General features: G+C 39.8%; 1 pseudogene across 1 annotated transcript; it reads right to left on the bottom strand.

Moving 5' to 3' along the window:
• Positions 1-3,009: 3,009 nt before the first annotated feature.
• On the bottom strand, positions 3,010-7,125 carry LOC308639549 (ubiquitin carboxyl-terminal hydrolase 2-like; annotated as a pseudogene). The gene is made up of 2 exons: positions 7,031-7,125; positions 3,010-4,010 (listed from the first exon to the last, which is right to left on the bottom strand). The product of its transcript is annotated as a ubiquitin carboxyl-terminal hydrolase 2-like (transcript).
• Positions 7,126-11,641: the final 4,516 nt, after the last annotated feature.

Raw genomic sequence — 11,641 nt, 5'->3', positions numbered from 1 at the left:
TCATTCAATAAATGGGCTACTGAGCTAAATAGATGTTTCTTAAAATAAGTAAATACCAAAAAGAAATGAAAATAGTAAACAAATATAGGGAAAAAAGTTTACTTTCATTAGAAATCAGGAAAATGCAAACCAATACTACACTGAGATTTCATCTTACTCCAGTTAGAATAACATCCATCAAAACCATAAATATTAGTAAGTGCTGGTGAGCCTGTGGGGATAAAGGAACACTTACACATTTTTAGTGAGATGATAAATTACTACAGCCCACTAGGGAAATCAGTAGGGAGTTTCCTCAAAAGCAGTAGATATTTTTCAAGTTGAAGAAATCCTCTCTATTCTTAGTTTTCTGAGGTTAATTTTTTTTTACACTGGGGATTGAACCCAGGGGTCTTTTTTTTTCTGTGCTAATTTTTATTATTTGTTTTCTCCTCCTTACTTTGGATTCCTCACAACTTTATCCCCTCCCTTATGCCCCATCTCTTAATACCATCACCTTGAGGGTTAGGCTTCAACATATGAATTGGGAGAGGCAGCAGCAAACATGTAAACAGTGAGATTATAGCAGTCTCAATCTTTTAGTGAGTTTATGTCCCTGAGATTTGACCTTCAACATTGATTCTTTTTATTTTTTTACTATTCCTTTTGTTTTATTTTTTCATTTACTTTTTATTAGTTCTAATCAATTATGCATGACAGAAAAAACCTTTTCAGTTCATTGTACACAAATGGAGCACAACTTTTCATTTCTCTGGTTTTACATGATGTAGAGTCATACCACATGTGCAGTCATACATGTACCTAGGGTAATGTTGTCTGTCTCATTCCACCATCTTTCCTACCCCCCTGCCCTTTCCCCTTCCTTCCCTCCCCTTTGCCCTATCAAAGTTCCTCCATTGTCACCACCACCATCCCCTTTATGGATCAGCATCCATTTATCAGACGGAACATTCAGCCTTTGTTTCTTGAGGATTGGTTTTCTTTGCTTAGGTTGATATTCTCTAGCTCCATCCATTTACTGCAAATGCCATGATTTTATTCTCTTTTAATGCTGAGTAATATTCCATTGTGTGTACATACCATGGTTTCTTTATCCATTCAACATTGATTCTTAATTTTTAGTTTTTAGTCCCTCACTTATGTGAGACAAGGTATCTACATGGAGCTTATGTTGGGTGTTTCTGTTTTCCAAGTTTGGTTAGCCTCTGGTAAAAAGACAATGGGTGAAATGGAAGAAAAAGTGGATGAAATTCATATCTGATAATGAACTTATATTCAGAATATGTAAGAAACTTTTACAACTCAATAATAAAAAGATAGTAGCTCCATTAAAAATTGACCAAGGCTTTTAATAGACAGTTCTCTGAAGAAGATATGCAAATGATCAATAAGCACATGAAAAGATGTTAAATATTATTGTCTATCAGGGAAGTGCAAATCCAAACCACAATGAGATACCTCTTCACACCTAACAGAATGGCTATCATTAAAAGTGGACAATGATATGCATTTCTAGGTAGAGAAACTGTAACCCAAATACATTTCTTTTTTCTCCTCAAAGCTATTATTTGTTTTGTATAAGGTTCTGCTGTGCATTAGACATTCTTCTACTCTTGCTTACATAGTAAACAAGTGTATATTATCCCTTGGGCTCAGATTCACAGGTCTTCCCTAGAGAAGGGTGTCAAGTCGTAAACTCAAGAGTGTCTTTCTCTGATGCCTGGTACCAGGAGTACTGGTATAGTCCAGGCTTCCCAGGGCACAGGCCAGGCCCAGGTGTGGGGTTATGCAAAGTGCACAGTGCTTCATGCTTCAGTGCTGAACAACTTTGCTCTCTGGGAGAGCATGGAATTTTGTCTAACAAAATCAATACCATGGGAAAGAATCATATGGCAGAGGCAAGATTTCCCCAGAAACCCAGGCTCCAGTTCCTAGGGAAGGAGTAAAGACCAACACCAAGAGGATCTGGGGGGTGACATGGGCATCTCTGAGAAATTTGGCCCAGGAGGCCTGTGTTTAGGAGGCTCTGAGAAGGAGCAGATGGCATGAAGGCCAGGGAAAGAGATGTTAAAAGAGAATAAATTAAAGGTGAGAGAAGCTTAGGGACAGCGAGCTATCCTTCAAACAGCTGGGGAATAGATCAGGCTTAGGTAAGAGAGAGTGGGCAGGAAGAATTTGATACACTATCAAAAGAAATCTCTTTTTATCTACTTCCTTCTTTGCCTCACTGCAATGCACAACATACCAGGGGCTAAGGGACTGGACCCTATTTCCCCCAGTGGGTTTGAACATGGCAGTGGGGAAAAGGGAAGGTACTGAGGGATATTTCATGGATGGGGAGTTACCCTCTGGTGCCCAAATGCTTTAAGGCACACTTATTGGAGGCAACTAGATTACATCCAAAACAAAATGAAACACCCCAAACAACACTTGCTTATATTCCAGGCCTACTGTTGTAAGCTTGAGCCTGGCCAAAACCTCCATAGCACCACAGGGAGCTAGCATTAGGAAAGTTGTACTTGAAGAATTAAACAAAAGGATAAGCCCAACCTCCCAGTGTGAAAAGGTGCAGAGGAGATGGTCTTCAGTCTGAACACTTTTATTGCTGTATGTAAAAAAAGCTGGGCTTTAGAACACCAAAACCATCTTTCCTAAAAGACATCCCCTTGCCTGTGCCCTTAGAGTCAGTAGCATTAATAGGTCTATTGGCTCATGCTTGCTTCCTGCACTGGACTGGTGAGCAGGTCCAGGTAGAGACAGGCGCCAGCTCCTCAAAAGCACCATGATGCAGGCAAAATACTCCCAGCAGGCTCCAGAGGGCGCTGTCTTCCCAGAAAGTGCGGGGGCTGGAGGGAGCTGCAAGTGGATGAAGATTTCCTCACAGACTCATTTCCTCACAGAAGTGTGGACCTGCCAACTCTTAGAAAAGCAAATAGGAGTCGCTGGTACGGACTTGGCTGGAGGACATGGACATGATTGAAACTGAAATCGTGTCACTGGATTTTGGTACTAGGCTGTACAATGGCCACCCATGGTGGTTCTGGAGTGATTGGACATAGCACACAGGTTGTAAACAGCGTGGTGTGTATTTTCTGGAGCAAATTCTCTCGAGTCCAGGTCTCTTAGTGGGAAATTCACAAATATTGTAAGCTTGTTGGCTCGTATCCTGGATTCTGAGGACCGCTTCCAGTGGAACACCAAGATCTTTGGAAAACTTGTATATTATACATCTCCTGGCTCGGTAATAACAGCATGTTGGCTGTTGATCACCATCAAGCACATCCTCTTTGGTGAAGAGCCTCATGCAGTCCATTAGTGTTACCTCAATAAACCTCACTCAGCATTGGGCAGTGAGAGGTCCCAGAGGGGATCGAAGACTCTAGAGTAGAAACCACCGCCAGTGCACCTCTTTAGCTGCCCAACAAAGATGTCCACAATCCAATGTTCTAGATATTTCCTCCACACCTTTTGCCCTTTTTTCATCATCAGGGAGATGATGGAGGTTCTTGGGGTTGGACTTATACCTCACTGTTACTCTGTTCACCTCGTTGTAGAGTCCATCCAGAAGAAAATGGAGCAACCCCTGAGCATCCTGCTGATTATAACCATTGAAACACTGTGCGTATCTCTGGATCTGGACCTTGAATTCAGATGGGCTCACCATATCATTTGGGGGATGAAGGTCCATGTGGTCTTGATTAGGTTTGCAAATGCTTTCATGAGGATTGTGTGTGCATTGCTGGTATGGTTGAGGTCCCGCCACTAGAGGCAGTGATCTCTCAGTTCCCTGGTATTGCTCAGGCACTGCAGAATCCAGTTCATGAAGCACCAGGAAGCTGGTTTTGAAGACCAGCCAAACCTTGGGCATTCTTGGCTTTGTTGAGCAGAAACCCCACGAAGGTAAAGAGCAGCAGGGATGGCCTCAGCTCCTTGGCGAGAGTGGGAAAGAGGGCAGCTTGGGGGTGGCTGGGGGCTCCTTGAGCAGAGTCACTGTGTAAGAGGTGCATCTGCTGTGGGGCGAGTTATGAGCTCATCCCTATGTCAAACGTTGACCAATGGGGAGTGAGGAGTTCCCACCTGGTGCCACAGCTAGCCCAGATACAGTCCGTGGTGCCCAGCGGTAACTGTTATCGTGGGAAAACTGCACGCTCCTCTACCTCAATCTCTCCACCGTGCGCCGCCAACCACCCCCGCTTGGCTCTTGTGCTCCTGTGCTTCCCAAACACATTTCTAATAGGAATATTAAATGGTGAATTTACTTTAGAAAATAGTTTGGCAGTAATCATATGTATCAGTAATCCCACTTCTAGGTGTATACCTAAAATAATTGAAAACATGTTCAAACAAAATTGTGTAAACAGATGTTCATAGTAGCGTATACTAGTGTTAATCTTTATAGTCCAGAAGTGAGAAATACCTAAATGTACATCAATTGATGAATGAATCAACAAAATTTTATATATCCATACAATGCAATATTATTAAGCCATAAAAAGAATGTTACTTTATTCATTCATCTATTCAAGGGCATCTAGGTAGATTCCACAATTTAGCTATTGTGAATTGTGCTGCTATAAACATTGATGTGGCTACATCCCTGTAGTATGCTGTTTTTAAGTCCATGTATGAAGACCCGAATTGTGTGACTCTACTTTGTGTCATTTCCTCCCTGTACAAAGTACACAAAGAGACATGAAAAATTGTACTCTATATGTGTACTATGAGTTAAAATGCATTCTGCTGTCATGTATAAACAAAATAGAATAAATAAATTTAAAATAAAAAGTAAATAAAAAGAATATTACATTCTATAGATTACATTCTATAGATTGATGAATTTGAAAATATTTTACTGTGTAAAAAAAAGTCAGTCACAAAATACCATATTTTGTATGATTTCATTTATAAGAAATGTCCAGAACAGGTGAATCTATTAAGGCAGGAAATTAGTGGCTGGGCAATAAGGAAATGGAGAATGACTGCTAATATGCCTATGGTAGGTTTGGGGAGTGTTTAAAGTGTTCCCAAATTAGATAGTGTAAGTGGTTGTACAACCTTGTAAATATACTTAAAATCACTGAATTGTGCAGGCTAAAATTAAAATCAATTAAAACAAATACATTGGCTCATATTATTGAACTTTCAGACCTTGTTAACCCATATACTCATATTTTGGAGAACATACTGTATGTAGCCATCCATTCAGAAATGATTGTTAAGTAAAGATGAGTAATTTTCATGATATGATAGCTACTGCAAAGCTAATTAGACAAGGATTAAAACTTAGGAGTTGTTCTTTATTGTACAACTTGGAAAATCTTTGCCCCATTTTACCATCTGAAAACATACTCTTAATTTTTGCTGCCTGTCTCTTATCTAAAGCTGAGTTGTGAAGGAAAAAAATAACACACATAATAACCTAAAGGAAATATATTACATTCACTCCTCCAGATTTGGTATTTTAGTAATCAAACCAAATCATCAGAGAGTTGCACATTTAGACCACATTATTTTGTATTTTTGTAGAATTACTTTAATGAAATTACCCCTTGACATAGTGCTATCTGCCTGCATTGAAGTGTATCATCAAAAAGAGTCACATGGAACTAGCTACATATTATGCTTCACTGACAAGATGGTTTTGAGTGTTCTCTATAACACATTTTCCAGTTTTATAAAGGCCCACAGCACTGATTTCTGTTTGGATTTAATACCAGGAAAACTGTTTCTTATGAAAACTTTGTTTGATAACACTCTTGTGAACATTGTGACTCTTGTCATTACTTGTATTTGCTTTTGCTACTATGAAGGTCCAAGAAAATTTGTTGGTCATTTCCTCCCTGTACAAGATTATTATATATGCTTTGCACATGAAAACTTATTTATGGCTTTATGTGTATCTTGTATTATATTTAACTCTGCAATACCACAAATCACTTTTCCTAGTAATAAAGTAATAGATAGGAAGACTGATTTAGATAGAGAAGGTAGTTAGACCAACAGATCCTGGCCATGGCATCAGAGATTCATCATGCCAGCTACAAACTTACTGACTCCACAAAAACCATTTCACAAATTCATCCCGTTGCTCTAAAGTTGTGAGAATAGGAATCAATGACTTGGACTAGAGTTGTAGCTCATTGGTACAGCACTCACCTAGCACATGTAAGTTACTGGGTTCAATCCTCAGCACCACATATAAATAAATAAAGTATACCAAAAAAAAATCAATGACTGGCTCAATGCAACAAAACTACATGACAATACACGAATATACCATGATGAATTTCACCTTTATGCTTAGGTATAAAGCACCAATTAAAAAGAACTATAAATAAATAGAAGGAAGATCAGTAGAGAAAGGGGAACAGGTGGAGGTAAGAGGGGAGGGAGAGGGAAAGTACTGGGGATTGTAATGGAACAAATTTATTCTATGTATGAATAGTTGTATCAAAGTGAACCTCAATATGATATAACTATAAGGTACCAATAAAAACATAAAAACACCACAACAAGAGTTTAATCATACTCACTTCCTATAGTCATCATTCTCATATTGTAACTTGCTAATGAGTGATAAGAAAGTGGGTTCTCATGTTCTGGAAGTTAATCTCTGTTACTGTAGGAACAATTTCCATTAGTGTTATGAACTTGAAATATGAAAGTAACTTAAATTGCCCAGAGGTGTCAAGTGAGATGGGGATTTCAGGACATTTATCAACCCATTTCAGTAACATTAATATTTTTGTTTCAAATATGCAGTTAAATAGGAAATTTGAAGAATAGTTATTTGCTTCAATTGTTTGTATCATATTGAAAGTTGTTGAAAAAGTTCTGGTTGTGCCTTCAAGGTATTAAAAGAATAGGTCACATTATGCCTCATAAGTTGTTTGAGCTTTCTGGAAATGGAAGGGTTGACTGATTGATTGATTGATTGAATTTTTCTTCTTTTTATTAAATTGTTTGGTGTCATGGCAACCTAGGCTTTGTTCTCGCTTAAGAAGGAAGCAGATCACGACATTTTTATTACATGTCTTCAAGAATGACAGCCTCGACAAATCCTCCCTTGACATGGAGAAGTGCAATAATGTGCCCAGATGCTTGAGGTTGTGGCACTTGCGTCATTGGTGGAGCAGATGGTCAAATAACTGTGATCCTTTGCTATATGAGTGTTTCAAAAGAAAACCTTTTCCCTTGAGTTGTCTTCAGAATGACCAAGCAATTCTGTCCTTTTCTAGCATGCTCCAGATATGGTCTACAGGATATGAAATCTCAGTCAGAAAGAGAAAAATCTCTAACATCTGAATCCATGGTATATGCATCCATGTTTGGTTTATTAGAAACTTCTGAATGGTAGATCAAATTTTGTAGTAAATTTTGTTCTTGTGTAAGTATTGTCAGTATGTTGCCTTTATAGCCTATGTTGGAACCACATAAAAAAATAAGGATCCATTACTAAAATTTTTGAGCATTGGGTCTTGCTTCCTGGGCTTTGACAAGATTGGGTTCACTAGTACATTCAATTTCTGAGTTCACAGAAATCGTCAGAAAACTAATTGTTCAACGGAACTCCAAACTCCAAATTTTATCTCAAACATGTCCCCAAGGCTACTCTTCCCTATTTTACTAAATGAAATTCTCATAAAAATCAGCAATTGAAGCCAGAAAACCAGGAGATAGCCTCCTTTCCCGTTACTCCTATTTTGAAATACATTAGCAACCACTTTTTAGACATGATAAAATTGGTCTTTTGGAGAGACATTTCTCCATATCCTCTGAATACCTCTCGCACATTATCATCTATATTGCAAGACAGGTTCAAATTTTCCCTTCCTTTCCCTAGAATTTAGTTTCTACTCCATAATAGAATAATTTTAGAAAATTATAAACCAGGATAGATCAGTTCGATGCTTATATGGTAAGAATGCTTTCTGCATGCAGTATGAAAAAAAAATATTATCAAAGTAAGAGTGTGGCTATGAGGTGTGCGTGGGGGCTTCTCCTTACTCATCTGTTGTGGATCTTCATCTTGGGTGGTGACATGATTGCTCATGATGCCAGATGATGCCAATGAGTCATCTTTAGAATGCTGATCCTGAATCGATGAGAAGAAGATTGCACTGAGATATGAAAACTACCACACTGGGTTGTTGTTTGGAAGAGAGAAGAGGAGGGTCTAGGTGAGAGGCCCGGTCTGTGACCAGTGTAGTGGTCAGAAAAACAGGGTCATGCATCATCCTTGGGTCGGGGCAGGGGGGAAATGACCACGGTGGCCAACTTTGCTTCACAGACGACTGGCTAAGAGACCTGCCCAAAGCCAAGGAGCTCAATATCAGTGCAGGTGGATCAACAGGTGCTTTTCCTTCCCCATGATGGCAGGCAAGTGCTGTGGCTAAGCAGATCCAAAGTGAGAGGTTTCTGGGGCAGAGGAGCCCCAGACCTGTCTCAAGGTAGAGCAGCCAGGAGGGCCTGGAGCCATGCGGTCTGAGTGGGCTCTGGCCACTGGCAAACGGGGTGGGCTCTGCCTGAATCGCTCACTTTCTTCTCTGCAGCGGTTCGCCTTGGTGCAATGAGCATGCAAGTGGCAATGACTCAGTGCTGTCTAATTACCTCTGCCCTCAGTGACCCCGGCTCCCGAGGGCTGAGGACTCGGGGGCCAGCCTCCCACCCCCAGGTCAGACAAGGTCACTCATTGGCGTCGTTCAAAAGAAGATGAGGCCGTTTTAATAGGGTCCTCTCATCTCTAGGTGAGTGTGGAAACACTGTGACAGGAAGGGAAATAATTGCATTTTCTCCCGAAGCCGCCAGAAATAATTTCTACTTTAATGGTGAAAACAGGTCTCCTTGCATCTCTGGACGTTTTACATTGCAGGCTGTAATGAGCGAGAAAACGTCTTTCTTTTAATAGCTAATCCTCTGATGCTTCGTGTCTGGGAAGGTAAGGTGATGTGGCAAATTATCGTTGTCGAAGAGAGAGATTGAGCCAGGAACAGCAGCCCCGCTTTGTCCACCGCGTCACTGAGTTCTCGTTAGCATAGCCAGAAAATTGGGGCTTGTTTGCAACAGGACCTTGTTTTGACAGTGGCCATGGCCAGGCATGGCCCCACCCCGACGCAGGAGAAGATGGGAGACATCCTGCCCCCGCCTTCCTCAGGGGCACCAGAGTCCTTAGACTGAATTAAGCACACCCCCCACGCCCTTCCCACCCCAAACATTCCCAGGAGTGCCATGGAGCCTGGGTGAGTCTTCATCCTAGAGTGAGTGTGACCTTCAAGTCTTGCCCAAGATCAGTGTTCACCAGGGACCCAGTGGGCAGGCAGGGAGGGAAATGGGTACTGAGCTGAAAATGGGCCATCCTCAGACCTCCTGCCCAGAGCCAGAACTTTCCCTGGGGCTGGTGCTCACCACTGCATCCTCCTGCCTTGGCCCTTTCTTCTACCTCCTCCTCACGGGTCTTAATTTCCTTTTTGGGGTGTGATTTCCCCCCAAGTGTGCCAAGGTAAATTAATTCATGGAGCTGTTTAAGCTAAAGCTCCTGCCTCTCTCTTCTTTCTCATTTGAAGGGGAGCTGCCCTGATCTTCTTGTTGGTTTCCATTCCATCCATGTGAGGAGATGTCTTCCTTTATAATGAACCTCTACATTTGAAAAAAATATTCCTTATCTTTGGAAGTCTTATTTCACCAGTGTTTCTTTTTCCTGCACTTCAGGTATTTGACATTTAGCAAGTTTAGATTCACGCATATGTTACCAATGGAGTCCTACTGATTGTTTTTTCACAGAGCATTCTTTTGGTAGACTTTGTTTTTGTAGAGTTGTGACATATTCCCATCAGTGTAGATGCAGTTTAATATTGTACTAACACTGTTACGGTGTATTTTTTGCATTGCGATTAAGCATATGGGATTTTTTTAAATCCTAAACTAGCCAAATTCTCTATATCAGCCTTTTCTTTTACTGTGAACATGCATCTCCAAGATGATTGCCTAAACAGAGGTGCAATTTTGTGGATTACATAGACTTTCTTGCATATGTGAATTTCATGACCCAGTGAATTTATAGATAGGCTACGAAAATATGTATTAAGTTAACCTGAATTTAGATTTCAAATGTCTTTTCTGTGAGTGGTTCATAAAGCTCTGCGTTACTACGGAGAACAGAGAACAATGCTCTTGCCTATAAACATTCAAAACATTGAACTATGTTATTTCTGTACACCTTTCCTTTCTTGCCTGGTAACAAGGAAAAGATTTAAAGCCAGGGCAACTGCCTGATGGTATAATTTCTTCAAATAAAGTTTGACATCTTGTTTGGCTTTCTACATGCTTCCTGAAGGAATATTAAAAATAATATACAGCACTACGTAATGCTCACAAAACACATTCAGCTCTAAGAAAATGAAACCCGCAGTGAGGTCTTATTCCTGACACAAATGCTATAGTGCTCATAGGAGCTGGGATAATCTGAAGTTACAAACACTTCTAATGAGATTTTTATTTTCTTTAGGTTTCTCTTTCAAATGTTGTAAATTTGTATTAAGCATTGGTGTTAGGCAATATTTTTATTAAGAAATTCACTAAAACAGAATCCCAGAATGTTGAGAACAGATGCCAAGATCCTCATGGAGATACTGACAGACTCCAGTCCATTGCTCCATGACAACGGGTAATTGGCCTTGTGTATATACTTCCTGATTTCAGCTCATGCCAATAAGCCTTATTATGGTACTCATGGTAGAGTCTATTAATATGTATCCTCAACCCAGACCTCATTCCTCTTCCATATCATAGTCTTATCCTAATAAATAAGGTGCTCTGGTATTTGATTTGATTGATTTCCCTTTGAGGCAAAGTTTTAAAAGGTGGGTGGGGGATATGGCTTTGCATTTGACAATGAATGGAGATAGGTGTTTGATTTACTTATGTAGTAATTGACACATTATAGGTTTCCAAAGTGTAATGAAATAAAAATCTCATTCTTCATTCAAAAATTTGTCATGGCTCTCAATTTTGAACCATATGATTTTTATTAATATGATTTTTCAAGTCATACGTTAAATAAACCTATACTTCTAGAATCCAAACACTACGACCTATATCCAGCTCACACTGGTTTTCTTTGACTCTGTCCTTTGTGGAAGCTTCTGCATCAGTGGTTCCCATCATTGTCTATCAGAATTACTCATGAAAAAATTTTAAAATGATATGTATTGGATCCTCTGTGAATTAATTCACTCATATGAAATTCTAGGCAAATCAATATATAATGACAGAAAGTAGATCAATATTTGTTTAAAGCCAAAGATGGGATAAATTAACTGGGATGGGGCAGGAGAGAACTTCCTGGAGGTGATGGCAATGTTCCATATTAAATTGTGAAATGGTAGCTACATATCAGTTCATAATTTGTCCTTACTCACTGAACTGTTCACTTAAATTGAGTACATTTTTGGATGAAAATTATACCTCAGTCAAGTTGACCACCTCCAAAACAAACAAAACATATGTGATGAGGCTCCACACAGAGATTCTGGATAAGTAAATTAGTATGTGGTTCTAATATCAATATATAGGATTCAGACAAGCACCCATGGTTAAGTAAGTCTAAGGTAAGTGTTCTCTGATTGGCATATAAGGGTCCAAA

The sequence above is a fragment of the Spermophilus citellus genome (genome assembly GCF_964194105.1).
Source record: "Spermophilus citellus genome assembly, chromosome: X".
NCBI lineage: Eukaryota > Metazoa > Chordata > Mammalia > Rodentia > Sciuridae > Spermophilus > Spermophilus citellus.
The sequence above is the reverse complement of the archived record's forward strand: the minus strand, read 5'-3'. Positions and strand labels throughout refer to the sequence as shown.